This window comes from Cervus canadensis, chromosome 3, assembly GCF_019320065.1.
Source record: "Cervus canadensis isolate Bull #8, Minnesota chromosome 3, ASM1932006v1, whole genome shotgun sequence".
NCBI classification, from domain to species: domain Eukaryota; kingdom Metazoa; phylum Chordata; class Mammalia; order Artiodactyla; family Cervidae; genus Cervus; species Cervus canadensis.
In genome coordinates, this window is record NC_057388.1 from 9,382,854 (window position 1) to 9,404,256 (window position 21,403).

Here is a 21,403-nt window from a genome sequence, read left to right on the forward strand (position 1 = left end):
AAATAGAAAATGCACATGAAAACTCTGTATTCTGTAATGTGCCTCTGTGTTGGCTACAATCTTAGCTGTGTTAAAGAGCTTGAGTTTATGAGCCATGAAATCAAATAGTAGCAGAAAGCCTTTTGAAACTGGTTTCTTTCAGCAGCACAATGTTCTTGAGATTCATCACACCTGTTGTGTGTATTGGTACTTTGCTACTTTTTGTTACTGAGTCCTAGTCCATCCTATGCATGTACCACAATTTGTTTATCCATTCACCAGCTGTTGAACATTTAGGTTGTTTGCAGCTTTTGGTGGCTATGAATAAAAACTTCACAAACATAAACATTTGTATATAGGTTTTTGTGTAGAAGTCAGTCTTTAGAAATAAAGTTTCTCTTCCCAGAAATAGAATTGTTACATTATATTTGATGTTTAACTGCTAAACTCACTTAAGTGTGGTTGTGCCATTTTACATTCCCTTGGCAACATACAAGAGTTTCAAGGGACTCCATAGACTGATCAACATTTGAAAGAATATTTTAAAATTTCAGCCACTCTGATGAGTGTGTAATTGTATCACATCAGGGTTCCAATTCGTATTTCCACAATGATTAATGATATTGAGCATCTTTTCATGTGCTTATTTGCCATATATATCTTCTTTAGTGAACTATTTAAAATTGCTTGCCTGTTAAAAAAAAATCAGGTGGTTTGCTTTCCTATGAGTTTTGAGATTTCTTTTATATACCTTGGATACAAGATCTTTATCAGACATGTGACATGAAACCATTTTTTTCCCAGTCTATGTCTTGCTTTTAATTTTCTTAACATTATCTTTGAAAGAGCTGGCATTTTTAAGTTAATGAAGTCCAATTTACCAATTTTTTCTTTCATGGTTCATGATATCTATGTCCTAAGAAATCTCTGCCTAACTCAAGGTAACAAAGATTTTCTCTTGTTCTTTAGTTTTTCTAAAAGTTTTATAGTTCTAGCACTTATGCTTAATTCTGTAAGCCATTTTGAATAAATTTTTGCATATGATGGCAAAGATCAAAGTTCATACTTTATGTCCATTCTTCCAGTGCCATTTATTGAAAAGGCTATTTTGCCCCACTGAATAACCTTGGCATCTTTGTCAAAAATTCATTAGCTATAAATGTGTAATTCTATTTCTGACTCTCTTTTATGTTTATCCTTATGCAAGCACCACATTGCTTTAATTACTGCAGCTCTCTACTAAATCTTGAAATCAGGTGGTAGGAGACTTCCAACTTTCACTACATGATTTATAGATGCTCAAATTTGGAAATACTCAGAGAAGATATTTCTTTTTCTCACGTAAGTACACTGGCCGCTTGTACGTATTTTGGAAGCATCTCTGTTTCCTGTAATAGTTTACATCAGCGGCTGTGAGTCTGAAGTATTTTAAGAGTTCATTATAAAGCCTAGCTTTCATATTCTCTTGCAAATGAACCCCATGAGCAGATCACTTCATGTCCATGATGTGCATTATCTGTCACGGGGGCACAAAGGCCAGGCCTCCAGCACCACGAGGGGCAAGGGGGGCACTGATACTGAACAGCTCTACTTTTCTCTCAAGTTATCCTGCTCTCCCACGGTTCCCTGATTCTTGGGAGGCTTTGAAAACAGGTTGTGCAGGTTGCACTCAAAATAGCAAACAGCTGGCTTTTTAAGTCTTGAGAATTTCAGGGAAAGTAAATCTTTCCCCAATTCAGTCGGTGGAAATGAGGAATCAACATGAGTCACGTGAACTATTATGTCAGAAATCAAGGGGATTTATACTGAAAACACAGTCCTGTCCTCATCTTTGAAATGCAGAGACCCTCTCTTCTGTCACCAAAGGGAGTTTGGGACAGAAATATTGTTATTTTCACAGTGCAAGAAGTGTGCATTATATCACTCACCATTCTATAATTATTTCCCTACTTGTAATTTTCTCTTCCCAAACTAGTGAAGGACAAACAGTGACTACGAGTTTCCTGGTGAGAGACAAGTGTCTTTGCATAATAGCAGCTCATGTGTTTAGCATATTATTGAAGAAATGTAACAAAGTATCACCTTAAAACTAAAATATTTTTCTAAAATGAACTGTACATTCCTCGTATTAATAATGGAATATGCTGAACCAATTTAACATCACCTGGTATCTCAGAGACTATGGAGGATGTAGTGTTGTTTGCCCCTGTATGAAATGGTTCTAAATTATTGCATTTCCTTTGTTCATTTAATCGCTTCCCTCCACTCTTGCTGGTATGCTTTTTGTTTTGCAATGACATTACTGAACCACTACATTAGAAATGATAATTTAGCTTCCTGGAATTGTGAGAAAAGCAAGTGAATGTGGCCCACAGGCTTCTCCTGTTTACGTGTGTGTGTGAGTGTTTGTGGGTGTGTGACAGAGACAGAGAGGAGGGGGTCTGGTGTGGTATCTATGTGCTAAGTATGTAAGAAGTAAATATTGCATGTAAGTATGTAAGAAGTAAATAATACATGTATACACGTATCATATATATTTTAAGTTCCAGAAGAGTTTCTCTATATACCTGGGGCTGGTATAAATTAAGCCCTCAATAAATGTTTGTTGAATTCCTGGGAAAAAAAAAAACCACATAGACTTTGTGTTTATTGATACGGGATAGCCATAGCAACTCTGACAATTTTATAATTCATGCTGCACTGTGGGAAATGGGTCATGTCCACTGGAATGACCTCCAATCCTTTTAGAAGAGATAGTTATTCTGATAGCATCACTAGGACTACTGACCACTCCAGCTTTTGGGATGAAACTCCCAGGCAACCAGTTTTGTTTAGAAGGGTGTTAACTCCTGTGTTCACTCAACTCAAAACCCATTTTTAGGGACTAGGGGCACCCCCAGTTTAATTTTCCTCAAAAAAGAGCCATTTTCTAGTTATTAATAGCAAAATGCTATCTGGAATATTGATAATATCACCAAGATATTCACACAGCTCTGGGGCTGAAGGGAAGTACATTCTTTAACTGCTAATGCTTTTGACAATCTTAGAAGCATTAACTGTATTTTCCTCTTGGAATCAATCAGTTAACCAGCTGATATGAGAGTGGAGAAAAGGATATTGAACTCAACATCTTACAGATTTTATTTGAGATAAAAAAAAATCGGGACTAATAAGATTGGTTTCTCTCTACTATGAAGATATTCTGTTCAACAGTTGCTTTAACAATGGTTTGAACTCTCAAGTCTGTTTTTAATGATGTTTGGGGTCTAGATTCATGAAGGACCAGTTATATCTAACGGTAACTCTAATAGTCTTCATTTCAACGTTTACCAGGTTGGTTTCACATTCACTTGCTCTGTGATTGGTTATCCACCTCTTTTGCAACCCTCTGGACTGCAGCCCACCATGCTCCTCTGTCCATGGGATTCTTCAGGCAAAAATACTGGAGTGGGTTGGCATTTCCTCCTGCAGGGGGTCTTCCCAACCCAGGGATCAAACCTGTGTCTCCTGCATCAGCAGGTGGGTTCTTTTACCACTGAGTCACCTGGGAAGCCTCCCTTTTAGTGTCACGGATCTTTAATACTACAGGATTTCTAAGGTTAGACTGGGAAGGCAAAAGCTCGAAAATTCAGGCTACATTGTTTTATTATGACAGAAGGTCAGGCTTTAAAAAAAAATAAAAGTGCTTTTTCCTGGACTTGCCAACCCATCTTTCTTGGATAACTTTTAAAAGCCCGGGGGGCACTGGTAGCTATGTAAATATTTGAAAATGGCATCACCTTGCCTGAATTTTAAGGTATCTGTCCAGCTGGATGGGCACTGGTAAGATCTGTTCGTAACTGAGGGGCCCGCAGCTCACACACACACTCTCCTGCCTACCTGATGGCCAGTTTCTAGATGGAGGCGAGGACTCGCTCCCCCATCGCTTGGGCTCAGAACCCCTGCAGCTGACGCTTCAGTGTGCAGTTGAATGGAACACCCTGTGGGAAGAGCACCATCCCGTGCTCAATTCTGGAGCCATTAGAAATGGATGGAGTCCCTCTCCTGGATCTGCAGGCTGGACAACCACTTCCTTTTCACCCAGGCAATCAGTAAGGCCAATGACTTTGAAGTATAGCCCTCTGGTTACAAACTCTAGGAAGTTACTTGGAAGTTCTAAATATGCTTTCTCATTAGTCTGCCTCTGCTGTCCATTCTTAGGCATAATGTCTCCTGACCGCAGTGGATGTCCCGTATGCGGGAGGACTCTGGGATTCACTTTGAAAGAAGTTTACTGTTTCAAATGGTAAAGCTGGGGAGTATCCACATACCCATTGACTGGCTTCTTTTCTTTTTAGGCTTCTATGAAAATGAGATGCCTATTCTGAACTAACGGCTTCCCAGGTGGTGTGAGTGGTAAAGAATCCACCCGCCAATGCAGAAGACCTAAGAGACAAAGGTTTGATCCCTGGGTCAGGAAGATTCCCTGGAGGAGGGCATGGTAACCCACTCCAGTATTCTTGTCTGGAGAATCCCATGAACAGAGGAGCCTGGTGGGCTACAGTCCATAAGGTCGCAAAAAGCGGGACACAACTTAAGTGACTTAGCACAATTCTGACCTTAGGATGAGGCAGTCAGTAATCATGAAAATAAACAATTTCATATAGGGAAGAATGAATTTTTTCCTTCCATATATTTCAAACTCTTTCTGAGTCTCCATGGAACATCCTAAAGCTCTTCTCTAAGGAAGATTAAGAATTAAGTCCCTTACTCTTTCTATCTGTTCCTTCTTCTTAAAAATGTTCTCAGGCTTTCTTCCTGTCATTTTGCCTGAGATCATGGCAGAGGTACACAGAGGAAGACTGGTTTCAAAACAAGCATGTCAGCACGAAGAAGTGAATAAAGAAAAAAGAATGGTGGCCTAAAAGAATGCAGAGGTTTACAGAAATGATGTACCTCCTGTAAAAATTTTAACTGCTCAGAGACTGTCGGTTTCATGGAATGCCTCTTTGGAATGATTTTTTTTTCCCCCAGTGGCTGAGATACATAAAGGCCACTGAAACTTGCTGTTACCCTCCCCCTGCCTTTTATAACCCCTGAAGTTCGGGTCAGTTTTCATGCATCGAAGCCCGGGTGGCAACTCTAGTTTAAATGCCATTTCATGCCTGATAAAATTTCATTAGACATTTTAACTTTTAATTTCTTTTATTGACTTATCGTGCAGATGGAGAGAAATGTTTAGAAAGGGGAAAAAATTTAAACAGGGATTTACTGAAGTCATGTTTCAGTAAGGAAGGAAATACCATCGACTTTATTACAGCTGCCTAATGTTTTCCACAAACTGTAGAAATAATGCGTTGTATCTTGGTGACCTACAATAGCAGCTGACTACTTGCACATGATGGAAATGCAATTTGGGTTTGCTAAAAATTAACTATTTAAAGCCCTGGTCTCCGGGGCTCATGGTGTCTTGTGTCTGGTTTGCTCTATATGATGCTCCTTTCAAGTCGTGGATGGTCATTTGCTACAGGTTTGAATGAGGGCGTGTGGCTTCCTGAAAGGCAGCTGGGCTCCAATGGGGACCAGCTATACCATATACCCACGTGCCTGTGTTTGCTGTCCCTATGTGTTCCTAAGAACTGATGGGAAGATTTCATCTGCCCCCTTCACCTGCCCCCCACCCCCCTACCAGCCCAACCCTGTGGAGACCCCTCCTTCCCTCCCTCTCTCCCTCAGCTGGGCCTTATCTGGTCTGTTCAGTGATGCGATAAAACAAAAAGGGAAGTTTCTGATTGCACGAACACACCCTTTGGAGAGATTCCAGCTAGAGAAGAGTCCGTTAAGGAAAGTGAGAGCGGTGGAGGGAGGCCTGAGTGCCAGGAGCGAGGAAAACGGCAAGCTTAGGAGGAAAAAATAATAACATGCCAGAATGGCGGTGGTGATTTCGAGAGGTCTGTGGGTGGAGGGAGTTCAAAAAGGAACTTGCCTAATGAGGCCTCTCTGAAGATTTACTGCAGTGGCTGCTGCTGAGAAGAGGATCCGGAGAAAAGATGTTCTGCCCTGACTAGCTTCACAGGAAGTCAGGCAGGGCTTGTATTCTCTGGCAGGCAGAGGAGGCAGACTGCTCAGCCAGCAGCAGCCAGGGCTTCTCAGTTTAATTGTTTTTAAAGAGCCCCCTTCCACACAGCATTTGTGACCCTATAACACATCCAGTTCTCAAGACAGGAAAACCAAACAGAGAAACCATTCTGGACGAGAGCCGCCCCCTAGCTAGTCCTAAGGATGACCACATCAGCTCCCGGGGAGGGCGGGGGAGCCCATTTCCTTCCCTAACAGCACCTCTCCTGGACTTCCGGGCTCATCCTGCAGCCATCAGCTTTTCTTGGCTGAAAGGATGCGTCAGACCATCCACAGAGCTCAGAACGCTGTCGGTCCTTTACCCAGCGGAGCGGGGGTCTGGCCACTCCCCGGTCCCCCCGCAGGACCCTGAGCCCCACTCGCTTTCAGGGACCGGAAGTGAGACTCTGCAGTGCAAGTACTGGCGCCACAGGCGGCCAGCACTCAAACAGGCGTGTTCTCTCGGTGCCCAAGGAGTTAGGAGGACGAAGGCCCTGGCCAAAGCACTACCTTTCAGGTGAAAGAGCGTCGTCTGCCCAAGTCTGAGGAAGTTCCGGTCACTGCCAGTTGACTTCTGTGAGCACGCAGGTTTAGCAAGCAGAAGTCACCGCTGCAAGGACACAGAAAGACCAGGCCTCAGAAGAGGGGTCCCAGCCCCGCCCCCGCGGGGGCCAGGCGCCGGGACTGGTCCGTGGCCTGTCAGGAACCGGCCGGCCCAGCAGGTGGCGAGCGGGGAACCGAACCATCCGCTCCCCCAGCCCATGCCCCTGTCCGGGGAAAAACTGTCTTCCATGAAATCGGTCTTTGGTGCCGAAGAGGTTGGGGACCACTGCCTTAGAACACTCCTATCCCATCTGACCATGGGAGGACGCAGGCCCCCGGCCCCCGTGGACCCGCTGAGGTCACTCTGAGAACTCGTTCTGGGTAATAAGTCAGAATCCTTCTCAGGAAAGAAAGACAAATGCGGTTCCGGGTGTTTTCTCACGTCAGACAGAAAAGCAGCCCATCTGGCTCATCGTGAAAATCACAGGAAGTGAGGTAGAGTATGGACAAGGATTCAGAGCTCGGGATTCCGACCTCCACTCTACAAACAAGTGAACTGGACTCGACTCACCAGGAAGGCTCAGGTAGATCCCCGAAGGGCAGAGCGCAGCCACGGCGTGGGGAGAAAAGCGAAGGAATTCTGGATGGAGAGACAGCCTCTTTGCTCATTCTTCTCAAAGACGGAGAGAGAAGTAGAGCAGTGGGAAGAGGAGGGGCCCCTTGTTCTCTCCCAGGTATGTGCGCCAGCAGATAGATGGCGCGTGAGGCGAGGACGCAGCGGGTAGGTGAACGCGGCCGCCAGGCCAGAGCCGGTCAGCGGCTCCTCAATGAGTTTCACGTGTGCTGGCCGGGAGGGCGCATGCGTGCGCGTGCGTGCGTGCGTGCGTGCGAGCGATCCACGCTCTTGCAGAGCGGTGTGCTTCATAGACTTGGTTCTGCTTTGTTGAATGAGTACCTGTTACAAAGCACTTCTTCCCAAGGACCCATAGGCAGAAAATAACTTCATTAATACTTGTTTTCATAAAAGATAGAAAGGATTGCTAGTTGCCTACTGAATATGTTTTCCCTTTCTTCTTTCCTAAAAAAAACCAACAAAAACCTAATTTGAGGATGCGGGGTGAAGGAAGGTAAGTTGCCTATCTCGGCTTTTATGTCTCAGTCTCCCTCGTTGCTAAGTTTTGGCCAGTAGCATATAAATTAAATTTTATTTGGGGGAACATACAGGAAAGGTCCTTGAAAAATAGACAGATGGCAGCTCTATTGTCATTGTAAAATGCAAAGCTAGGGACTGAGGATGTAAAAATGGAAAGATGGAAGTACTGTGTGTCTCTAATGGCATCTTGTTGGCTGCATAAAGACTCTGGATTTCCTTTCCCAGATTTCTTTTACAAGAAAACTCCCTAGTTTGTTTAAGCCACTGTGACAAGGGTCTGTGTTACCAGTAGGCAAAGCTAATTCCGAACTGATGCAGAAGGCAAGCTGCTTACTTTTTTTCTCAGTACGTGGGTAGTCCACATGACACAAAGAAGGGGCTGCTCAAACGGTAAAGTAAGTCATTGTAAACACTAGAGGTAGATTCTAACCCACCTCTATTACATTCAGCCTTTAGATGTGACTGGCATACCTTTAAAAGACCCTTTTTGGGAAACCGGAGGATGCTGTAGACAAACTCTTTAGGGAAATGCATATGCACATTTACACAGGAAATCCTTACAGACTATCTCAGACATTTTATGGAATCAGGGAAGCCCAACTACAGAACCCTTGTGAAGGATTTCTGTGTTTGGTTACAATTACTTCAAAATGTAGAAGAGAAGGCACTAAATCTGGCTTGGCTGTATATTCAGTCTCTTTTTTAGGGAAGTTTAGGACAAGGCTGGGTTTCTTGGCTAGTCAGATGTATTTCCGGGAAGCTTCCAGAAGAGCAGCCTAAATTTTCTCGATTTGGTGTTGGGCTGGTGAGACCATTTGGTGAGGGAGAAATCAGATGCCACCCTGAGGCCTGGCAGACCCAGGGACAGGACAAGCCATCACAGGAGCTTCAAGAGGCATCTGAAGCTAGCTGTAGCCCACGGTAAAATAAATGAGCTAATTTACTCTACAAACTTGAACAAAGGATGTTGGGAAGGGCTTTGTGACTGAATGTGAACTGTCTTTGGAGAACTAGCCATTCTTGTTCATTGGATTTTAGTAGATTTTGGATAGTTTTACAGCACTGTGTATGTTTGTGTGATAACACTGATAACACATTCTGAAAGTTGGTTGGTTAATGAAGCTGTAACAAGATATTTTACTTAAAGAGCAGCTGTTCCAGTGTTTGGGCATTCCACTTCAAGCTGCTATGAGCTGATCTAGTCCAAAGAGGCTTTACTAAAAGTATGTTGTAATAAACAGGGTCCACTGGGTGAATTTGCCTAAATAGTTTTTTTGTGCTTTATGTCTGTGAGAAAAGACATATGATATTTGGGAAGCTGTTTTGCTTTGATTTCCCAGCAAAGTAATCCTTCTCTCACAAATTCTAATTGTATGATGCCATAGAACAGGCTTAACCCAGGCTGTAAAAATGCATAGGTTGTACTGTCTTAATTCCCCTTTGGAAGATATGTATAATTCATTTCCTTAAACCTTTATCATGCATGCTTTCCTCTTGAACTATTTGCATATCTTTCATTCCTTTTAAGCAAAACGTCACAAACAAAACAACAAGCATCCTGATTTTATTCATTTTGGCTTCTGAGATTACGTGGAGAACACGACCTAGTGTATGTGGAGCATTTTCTCATATTTTTAGAGCAAACTAGAATATTCTGCGTCAGTTCTCCAATTTCACTGTGCAAAAGATACCTGTATGCTAAGTTGCTTCAGTCATGTCAGACTCTGCCACACTATGGACACCTCTGTCCATGGGATTCTCTAGACCAGAATACTGGACTGGGTTGCCAAGCCCTCCTCCAGAGGATCTTCCCCACCCAGGGATTGAATCTGCATCTCTTAAGCATTGGCAGGTGGGTTCTTTACCACTAGCACCACCTGGGAAGCCCAAAAAGTACCTATGGAGTATATTAAAATGCAGGTTCCAAGGCCCCCCAGGCCTCTCGCTCAGGGGGCGTACAGTTGACTGTTGTGCTTTGAGACAACCGCAGCTTGCATTATAGAGCCAAAGTCTCTTTTAATAAAAGGGTGAGGTTATTTGTTCCCTTTATTTGATTCTTTCCATTTGAAGACCTTGAAATGCTATGCAAAACTTTTAAGGCAGTCTTGTGCTAGACAGTAATGGGACTAGTGACATCAGGGAGAAATCAGGAAAGAAAAGAAAAAGTGGGGTTTTCACAGCTGTTTTTCTCTTGGTAGGATACAGAGTCACATTTGATGACATGGTGTATCAATGTACGCCAGGAACATAGTGGATGCTTAATCACTGGGGTGAAGTCCAAGGCACCCCATCATTTCTACAGTGCCTCCTACAAACTGTCAGTTTGGGATTTGAAAATACCCTTCTCAGACTATTCCAGTCGTGACTGAATTGATGACAACATCAGGAAGAGAAACGGTTAAGCACTTCTCAGATGCTAGTCCATCTGCTTCATGTCATAAACCCACAGATGTTCTCTTCTTTCTTTAGGGGACTTCTGACATTCTTGTTTTACAATGTTAGGAATTATAATATATACAATATGCTTCCCTGAAAGTGTCATTTATGTTTGTAATATATTGTCCTTTAACCTAAAAGCATGTATCCTGTAAACTACAGATGTCAATTTTTTTGTTATGTGGAGGGTCTCAATTACTTGCTGTCTGCTTTCACTAAACCATAGTGTGCAAAAAGTTTCTCTCTATATATTTGACTACACTTGTGAGAGGCATGGCAAAGCTGGGCAGATGAATGAGGCTCCTCCTGAGAAGGCCCTACGTTGAGGAGGGGTGGGATAACCCACAGCAAGCAGTGTTCAAGAAAGAGAAGATCCGGTCAGGAGAAGCCCAATGCATTAATCATCAGAGAAAATGCCAGTGTGGACAGCCAGGAACAAGAAGAAAGGCCAGGATGATACGAGTAGGCAGGAGCTAGTAAGAAAGCTAAGAAAGAAGTGAGAGGGTCGAAGCCATTGTTGCACGAGTGGGTTTGGGATTCTCAGAACTCATTTTTAGAGATATGAAATTCCATTTTCTGGACAATGAAAGCCTTTGTGGGTCACATTTTAAGAAACTATTCAAAGCATCTTGTTCTTCTGACTACCTCCAAACACAGAAGCTAGCACAGGCTTGGAATCCTACCTGTTGATTCACAGGAGACCTTGGGTTTCTAAAAGAAACTCACACCCAGTGTCCTCAAGTGATTTTTGCTACAGCTTCTCTTTCGGTTTCAGCCACCCCTGATGGCATTAAATGGTACCACCATCCCATGGATGCCCTTGTCTGGGATAAAGGTGCCATGATGCCTTCTAAAGTGCATATCCTTACCACGCTGGGACAGGGCAGCGTCCCCCAGAGCCCTGGTGAGAATGCTGCTGCGTCCAACCCCAGCATGGGGACCACAGTTCTTGCTATCTGGCTGTTGTACCTGGTCTCCAGGCCCCAAGCAGTGAGGTTCATATTTCCTGCCTCACAGAGTTCCTCAGGAAAACTCTTCCTTCAGTTTCTGTCTCCACAGGGCTCAGACATGAGACCGTGGGGCTGAGGTGAGGAAGGAGAACCCGTAATGCAGAATACATTGTTCTCTGTGATCTCCTTCACCTGAAAGCCCACGCTCTGCTCTGGTCCTTCAGACACAAACCTTCTTACAAACCAGTCCTGGGACCAGCTCCCGTGGTTCACTGGACGTGCCTGGTATGTCTGCATCCCGTGGAGCAGAAGGTCGCACCTCTGCTGTTGAGGTTCCCTTCCCCCTGTAGACACTGGTTGACTTGGTTTGAAGCCTCGGCATTTGTGCTGAAAGCCTGGAGCACCTTGCACTCACTGTCCTGTGCACAAGTAGCTTGCTAGCACCCGCCGTTGCTTTCTCAGAAGACAGGGAAGCCGCCGAGGTAAGCAGCCCCAGTTAACTCTGGAGGCAGGGAATGTTACGAGTCTCACACTATGAGCGATGTGTGTTTGCTAAGACAGTTCTACATCTCAGGATCTGTGGCGTTTCCTGCACGTATTCCGGGGTTTAGTCATGAGCCTCCAAGGCTGAGCATGTTGTCGAATATCCTGGGTTGTCCCAAGGGACTTTCAGTCGGCAGAAGTAAAGTTGGATGATAAACTCTATGAGCATCACTTGGACTTCCCCAGTGGCTCAGTGGTAAAGAATCCCCCTGCGATGCAGGAGACACAGGAAACATGGGTTCGATCCCTGAGTCAAGAAGATCCCCTGAAGAAGGAAATGGCAACTCACTCCAGGATTCTTGCCTGGAGAATCCTGTGGACAGAGGAACCTGATGGGCTGCAGTCTACAGGGTCACAAAGAGTCAGACGTGACTGAATGACTGAACACCAACCACCACACTAGGAGCATTCTCAGTATTAAGATGTGTGGGGCCTGCAGGAGCCTACACTCAGCAGGTAACCAGGTCCTGAAGGACGGAGCATGCGTTCTCTCCCTCATTCATTTGGAAGTTCCTGATGAGAAAGAATCAGAGTCTCCTGTTCCTTGCTCCTCTACCAAAAGGTGATGCCAAGTCCCTTCAAGGCCAGACTAGTTGCTTCCATGGAATAACTCAATCCACATCCTTTGTAGGTTGTAAATCAGAGAATAAACTATACGTCCACCACTATAAATAGTTTAATAAGGGAAGTTTAATAGTTTATTAAGGGAAGCCTGGTGTGCTGCAGACCTTGGGGTCCCCAAGAGTTGGACACAACTGAGCAACTAAACAACAAGAATGAAGTCTGCCACCTTGGATCTCAGTCAAGAAACCATTTGAAATTAGGGCTGCTTGTGTGATTATTTTCACCCTGTTAAAATGATATTTTACTTGGAATTTAAATTCTTCATTTAATTTTTTCTTCCTTTATTATTCCCCATCATTCTTCTTCATCTCCTAAGGCCCCTAAAACTCTCTTCTCCATCATGCTGATTAAACTATAAAATAAAATATAGTGGGTTGTGATTAGGAGGATGCCTGAAATTTACCTCCCACCTTATACAGTCACCAGTATTTGAAATCCAACTATTACTTATGTTTTGGTTTGTTTGAGTCAAAGTTCTACAAATGTAGTACGTTATCAGCTTGGAATACTACTATACATATAACAAGTATCTAGCACAGTGCCTGAAACTCAGTATGAGTGCTTAGTAATTGTTTGTTGAATGAATGAGATGTTTTTCCTTATGATTTAATAAGGTAGATGCTTTTAGTAATATCAGTTGCTAAAATTGACTCTAAATATTTTGATGTCTGCTGCCGCTGCTGCTGCTAAGTCGCTTCAGTCGTGTCCGACTCTGTGCGACCCCATAGACGGCAGCCCACCAGGCTCCCCGTCCCTGGTATTCTCCAGGCAAGAACACTGGAGTGGGTTGCCATTTCCTTCTCCAATGCATGAAAGTGAAAAACGAAAGTGAAGTCGCTCAGTCGTGTCCGACTCTTAGCAGCATCATGGACTGCAGCCCACCAGGCTCCTCCATCCATGGGATTTTCCAGGCAAGAGTACTGGAGTGGGGTGCCATTGCCTTCTCCAATTTTGATGTCTACTATATGCCAAAACCATGCTAGTCACCTCTGAAAAATGCACTTAGCAGCTATGGTTTTTAGAAAATAATTTTTCTGATGTTCTTCTGAGAGCAGGTTTTATTTGGGGAAAGGAAAGCATATCTCTGGGGATATGCTTTGGGGACACAGGGCATTTTGGGAAGGATAACCATACAAGGAAAATCCAATAATAACAATGACTTCCCTGAGCCCTAACTATAGGGTAGACATTTAACCTTCACACAAATACTAGATAAAGAGGTTATTTCCATTCGACAGATAAAGAAACGGAGGCTTATAGACTTTAAGGAACTGCTGCAAGATCATGCAGCTAATCAATGGCAAGGCTAAGCTTTCAAACAGTTTGCTGACCCCAAAGCCTACCTCTGGTCACCATGCTTCTGGCCATGCTCCTGACATGGGTTCAATTCCTGGGTCAGGAAGATTCCCTGGAGGAGGGCATGGCAACCCACTCCAGTATTCTTGCCAGGAGAATCACATGGACAGAGGAGCCTGGTGGGTTACAGTCTAGTCTGTGGGTTGCAAAGAGTCGGATGAAACTGAAGCAATTGAGCATGCATGCATAGCAGACAATAATTTGTTAAATTTCCATTTCTATCCAATGCTTTCTGCAAAGCATTGTGATGGGCCAGTTTTATCTTAGCTATATGTTCCAGACCTGAATTGCATTTTGATAATGCCAAACACAATAAGAACCAGGAATAATGATACATTAAAACTTCTTAAAGAGGTATTTGAAATCTGGAATAAGTATTTACAGTGTAGATATGATTCTGCATGACAAGCAATGGACAGTTAGTTGAATTTTAAAGACGGTGCCCATTTTGGGCATAGACACCTTCAAAACCAGGAAAATATGGAATGTAAATTTGAATTTACTATGTTTAAGTTCTTATTATTTCTAACAAAATCATTTTAACTCTCCTGTTATTTCTAGAAATTATTCATAAAATGACTTAAAAATATAAAACATAAATGAATAAAAAGGACTCATTGGCCCAGCTGGTTAAGTTGTGATGACTTTGTCCTGGAACACTGAAGATTATTGAGTTCTATTGTATTCTTATCCATATCAATAATTGAATGGATAAAGGAATGAATCTAGACTCAATTAATACAGATGTGGGGGGATCTTAAAAATATATAAAATAAACAATGTACAATAGAGGAGATCAAACTGAAGGAAAAATAAATTTTAATGTTTAATTTCAGGCCTTGAGAAGTAAGGGGAAAATGGCTATAGGTTGCAGTAACCTCTAAAGTCATTTTAGCTACAGAGAACCTTACAACTATTCCTATCCTCATGATTATTATGGCAGATGGGATTCCATACCCACTTTAGTTACAAAGCTGGAGACAGAGTTTTATATATCTACAGGTGTGATATATGAAAGAAGAATTTATGAACATAGTCTCCTGACTGTGAAAAATAATACCTTCCAAACCCTAGTGCAACTGCTGTGAGTGTACTTTGTTTCTGTAAGCCACTTGTAACTCACTGCTTTGCAATTTGCGGCCTCACACTTTATACAACACCTGTGCTTCACTCCTTGCTGCCTCTGTCTGCTCAATCGACAGTTTCAGGCAACTGAATCTAAATAAGACATGCTTGAATTCCCTGGTGGTCTGGGGCCCGGGTTTAATCCTTGGTAGGGGACTCCCAAGGGGAATTCCAAGGGGCTTCCCAGTTAGCACTAGTGGTAAAGAACCCACTTGCCAATGCAGGAGACGTAACAGATGCAGGTTCGATCCCTGAATCCAGAAGATCGAGGGCATGGCAACCCACTCGAGTATTCTTTCCTGGAGAATCCCACGGACAGAGGAGCCTGGTGGGCTACAGTCCATGAGGTCTCAAAGAGCTGGACACGAATGAAGTGACTTAGCATGTATGCATGCAGGGGAACTAAGATTCTGCAAGCCGCATGGCAAAAAAGAAGAGATTATAGTAAATACAATATGCTTCAAATTTATGGTGTACATACAAGGATATTTATGCCAGCATTATTTGTATCACTGAAAACTTGGGGACAACTTAAATGACCATAAATCATTTTGGAAGGACTAAATACACCACCATATATTGGTATTCTGAAATACTACGGACCTCTAAAAAGAATATATATACTGGGGAAAAAAAGAATGTATTTATTGGCATGCAGGGTTGTCCGTGATAGATGCTTTTGAGTAAAAAGAAGGGCATTATGGAACAATTTAAGTTGAATTTAAAATTATTTTGTAGGGACAATTCCGTGCCCCCCCCACTTTCATCAAGGAGTGCTTTTCTTGTTTGCTGGTTACTTGACTGTAAGATATCTTTATGTAAACTTCCCAATAATGGGAGCAGAGATAGATACACGTGACAATGTATACAGGCCTATGGTTCTTTCTCAGATATTTGCTTTTTTTCAGAACTACATCCCTTCTTCCATGCTTTTTTAAAAACCTCATTCACTTATTCACCTATTCATTTGTTTCTGCAACGAGTGAGTGCCTCTGTGTAAGAATATGAACTCACGTACCCACATGCACACAGGAATGCCTGGGAGCTCAGATGGGGCAGCACGACCATGCAGAGCTCAGCGTGCGTCCTGCATGGACTTGGCGCAGACAAACCCTCCACGGAGGGGTGAAGGCTCATCTGTAATGGGATCTAGCAACAGCTCCCCTGCTGGCCCAGCCGGGCAGGGCCAGGGAACCGCCTTCCCCGAGGCCGGCCAGGCAGAGACCTGGGAACATGAAACACATTCCAGCGGTTGGCATCTGGGCTTGCAGCTGCCAGACGCAGCCAGTGTGTGGCCGTGGGGCCGCAGGGCAGGGGCAGAGCAGGTCTGTGGAAAGCGGCCGGTGGGCCAGTTTGGCTCTGCAGCCTCAGGCCTGGTTACTGAGAGCATCAGTTGTATCTAGAAAGGTGCTTTGGGAGGTTGGTGTCCCTGTGGGGTGGAGAGGAACATTGGCACTGGAGGCGGGCATGGGTGGGGGCAGTACTGCCTGTACCTTTGTGCTCCTGACTCAGGCCAGAGGGAAACCCCAGAATTACCACCAAGCCACCCCAATCCTGGCTAGGTGGCACCAATCAGCTAAAAGCCATTTTTGGAAAATGCTTTCATTTAGCACTTAGAAGTGCATGCCTGTGCCCACTTTATGTGTGTGTATATATAGGTATAATTTAAAGAATGAATTCCCCCTCCCAATTTTCATCTTTGCACACAGATGGGGACTATTGGGAGGGGGGAGGTGATATTTATTAGGACTTTGAGGGATTGGTTTTCATGTGAAAAAGTTGTTTCATAAATGAGAAACTGCTGAAATTCTCTTGTAGCAACTTCTCAGAGACATTTACCATGGATTCACTTTTTAAAATTTCAGTTCATTTGAAAGCCAGTATGGTTAACTTGACCAAAATCTAAATTTAAAAAAAATTCCTCAATTCTTGCAGGCCTACTTCACATCATCAAACTAGGCCCCGCTGGAGGCCCCATTAAAATGGCAGCTCCCACTGAGAGAGAGACAAAAGCCCCCTCTCTGAATGGGGATGCTGAAACAGTGATGGACTCTCAGAACTGCTTTTTTTTTTTTTTTTAATCCATTAAAAAAAAAAAAGTTACCTCTGCATTGACTGTGAGAGAGTATTTATTTAGCTCTCCACACTGTGGGAAACAGAGGCGTTCTCCCTTATAAGGACACCCAGACCTTCTTGGGAGAGAAGGGAAATATGAATCCATAACATGGCTGAACAAATTCCTCCTCGCAACTGAATTCATGGAATGTTTCGGACGTGAACAGCTTAATTTTGGTGTGGTCTGGGACAAATTAATATGACTCAAACCCTACCTCACACAGGAAGAAATGGGATGAAATGGGTGGGGTGACTACGCTTACTTCCCTCAGAATTCTAACAGTCGTCGCTATTACATTTAAATGGGCCCCCTTCCACCCTCTAGCAAGAAAACCGTTATGAAGAAATAGAGAAATAAAGAACTAAAAAGACATCTAAAAAGCTAAGTGTGTACTGTTCAGCGTCTATGATATTTTAGGCTATGGGAATGATTCGTGCGTTTTTACTCAACAAAATTAAGACTCCTAGAGGGTGTTCCAGCACCTTTGCATTTGGTGGTGTGGATAAATATAATAAACATAATGATTGCTCTTTCAGTGTTTCTCACGAAGCCCCCAGAACAGTTATTTCAACTACAAAGGCTTAGAGACTCGCAGGAAGTATCACCCTTTTCTTCCAGAAGATGGACAAGGCTTTCCCCTTAATACCTAATCAGACACTTTGTTCTCTCAGAGAGCTCAGGTCTTCAGTGGTCAAGGACAATTATCTTGACTATTAAAATGAACCTTGATGTCATTCTCTCCAGGATTACCTTTCTTTACTTTTTCAAAGAGAGAGTAGAATTGTTACCACAGAAGGGAGTAGGTTCTGGAAGGGAAAGCTACTGCAAATATTGAATATATATTTTGTAGTTAGGAACCCACTTGCAGATTATTCACACACATTAACGTCTTTAGTTGGGCTTCCTTGGTGGCACAGATGGTATAGAATCCACTTGCAATGCAGGAGACTCAGGTTCAATCCCTGGGTTGGGAAGATCTCCTGGAGAAGGGAATGGCTACTCTTGCTACTTGCTAGTGGCTCCAGGCTACTTCTTGCCTGGAGAATCCCATGGACAGAGGAGCTTGGCGGGCTACAGTCCATGGGGTCACAAAAGGTCGGACACAACTGAATGACTAACACTTTCACTTTAACACATCTTTAGTTGCCTTGTATTTATAGAAGGTAGTAGTGAGAAAGATTACTTCTCAGCGATCAATAATAGAAATCATTTTTATTTGGCTTGGAAATGCATCATACATTTATTCTTTCTGCAAATTTTTGCCTGTAATTATGTTCAGGTTCAGTTAATGTTAAAGTTAGATTTGTTGTTGTTGAGTTGCTAAGTCGTGTCTGACTCTTTTGAGACCTCATGCACTATAGCCTGCCAGGCTCCATGGGATTTCCCAGGCAAGAATACTGGAGTGCGTTGCCATTTCCTGCTCCAGGGGATCTTCTTGACCCAGGAATCAAACCCACTTCTTCTGCATTGCAGGCGAATTCTTTACCTGTAGAATTCTTTATGCTGAGCCACTGTAGGTGGACGTAATTTTCAGAAAAGGGCAGTAGGACTGAGAGACCATGAAATGCAGTCAGAACCAGCTGATACCACCACTCTACCTGACTGTCTCTTTAGTGGGGAGGGGTGTGTATACAAGCTAGGATGGTGTCCCCATTCTAGATTCCGCTTCTCAGAACACATGTGTCTTTCCATATGTATCTGTAGTACATTATTTCTCTGTCAGAAGAGTATTTTGGTCAAGAATCAATAGGAGTGATATGTCATTTAATGTGACTGATAAAAACCTCTGAAAAATGTTTATCAGTAAGAGGTACACATTTATGCCTTCCTTTTTCATTACAAAAATTATAGGCCTTTGGAAGTAGAAGAAACATCCTTGAGAATGGATTTTCAAATGCTTTTTCCTCCTCCTAATGGGCCTTCTTAAAAATAAAATAAAAATAAACACAAGCCTACATGTAATTCTAACATGTAAAATAATACCATGGCATATTATTGGACTGAGGAAGCATTTAGGGTTCCAGGAACTTGTTTTGAAAAATCACTGGGTTAACATGGTTTTTAAACTTCCTGAACAAGAAGCTATACAAATCATCTGAGACTGCAAGGGGACAGTAAACACAGATACCCTAAGATACCAGGGAAATGGACCGTTCTACTAGAAGAACACCCATTCTTCATACAGAGGAAGGTGGTTTGCAGCAAGTAGTTCAAGGTTACACAGCTACTTTGTGAAGAATTCAGGCTCCAAATTCAATTATTTTCCCCCCACTTGAAGCTGCTACATGATGCTGTCTCTGAGGTCTGGAATGCCTTTGAAATCAGGCTGTAGGATGCTCTAATCAATTTTAATGATGTAACGCTTTTAGAACTTGATGAAAATTTTCGTAGCAAAGAGCAACTTTCTACGTTGTTCTATGCTGCCATAAAACTCATCACAATTCTCAGGGGTATGTTTATGTGGATAATAATCATTCCTTATATTTATTCAGCCCTGATATGCATGGTTTAAACCCCATCGCTTGCTTTCTGGAGTTAGACATAGGACAAGACACCCCTGGCCAGTAAATCCCTTGAATGAGTGCATTTTCCCGCTCTGAGCATGTCTCCTCCTCGCCCATTGTCTGTCTCCTTTTCATGCCTGTCAGGCGGTGGCCATGACTGTGCACTTATAAAGGTCAGTGACCCAGCAGAGAGGGCAGGCCCTGCAGAAGGCGTGTTGATGAAGCATTTCAATGCGCACTGAATTTGTTAGCTCCCCGGCTCACTCCCGGGGGCAGGCTACCATTGTTTCCTGCGTGGCATGGCACCCACCCGGAACTCTCATGGTATGGGCCATTCCAACCAGGAATCTATAAACCACATCCTACAAAATAAACACTCCACATTTCCTAGCACACTAAGTTCTTTTACCTGGCTCTCTTTCCCTTAATTTGCCCAGTATACCCAGTAAAGCTATTTAAAACAGAGGTTTCCCTTATTTACAAAATGGTCAGTCAAGAAGATATTTCCAAGGCACTATTTGTAAAATCACATCTTTCAGGCTGAAGAATTTTAGAGAGCTGAGGTCCTAAATCTCTATTATAGACACTAAATTATTCAAAAGCAGACATGGTACTTCATTTGAAATTGTTACAAGGAAGGCAGACATCTGTTTCTTTGGCGCATCTACCTTTTAGTAAAGCCATGATGATGATCTAGAAGTGGAAGCCAGTGATTAAAAAATGAAAGCTTCATCCTCAAATTGTAAACAACCTTTGCTGCATGTGTAGAAGGCAGCTATCATTTCAGTGAAATCAAATGAAAAAGTTACCTGTATATGTTCTGGTTCTAATCATGGTGGAGTAGCTTCTGTCAGGCTGTCCTTCCTACAGATAGCAATTATAAACTCTGGTTAAATTATTAAAAGACACCTATTTAAGCGTATTAGTCAGATACCAAAGCAGGCAGAAACTGCAGGGAATTTGATCCTTGAAATAAGAAACTACACTGGATAAGATCCATATGTTTACCTCAGTGTTCATCACAGCACTATTTACAACAGTCAGGACATGGAAGCAACCTAAATGTCCATTGACAGATGAATGGATAAAGAAGTTGTGGTACATGCATGCAATGAAATAAAAAGGAATGAATTTGATTCAGTTCTAGTGAGGCGGATGAAACTGGAGCCTGTTATACAGAAGCTAGCCTGTTATACAGAGTAAAGTAAGTCAGAAAGACAAAAACAAAATATCGTATATTACCACATATGTATGGAATCGAGAAAAATGGTACTGATGAACCTATTTTCAGGGCAGGAATTGAGGCTTAGGCATAGAGAATAGACTTACACACACAGTAGGGGAAGGAGAGGGTAGGACGAATTGAGAGAGTAACATTGAAATATGTACATTACCATATGCAAAATAGATGGCTAATGAGAAGATGTTATATAGTGCAGGGAGCTCATCCTGGTATGCTGTGATAATCTAGAGTGGGGTGGGAGGTGCGAGGGAGGTTCTAGAGGGAGGGGACATGTGTATATCTATGACTGATTCATGCTGATGAATGGTATGGCAGAAAGCAATACAACATCATAAAGCAATTAACCTCCAATTAAAAGCAAATAAAATTTTTAAAAATGACAAAAGAGATATAAAGAAAGATCCATATGTTTATCAGTATGCTTATGGATTTTCCTGAGCATACCTAGAGGGTCCACCTATTACAGGAGAACTGTAACTCAAGCAGAAAGCCACACTATCTTAATTGGCCTGAGAATTCAGAGAACAGAATTTGGGTTTGTTACAGTGACTGGAAATTGTGGGGTAAAAATCCCTAAAAGAGATACTGCAGAGGGAATAGGGAAACCATCACTGGAAGACTGAAAAAACAGAATAGAGATTTTAGCTCCTGTTCACTGTATGGAGACAGCGCTTAGATTTTGCCAAGTATGCCAAGTATGGTAGCTTTTCAAGGTTTTGACTTAAACTCTAGAAA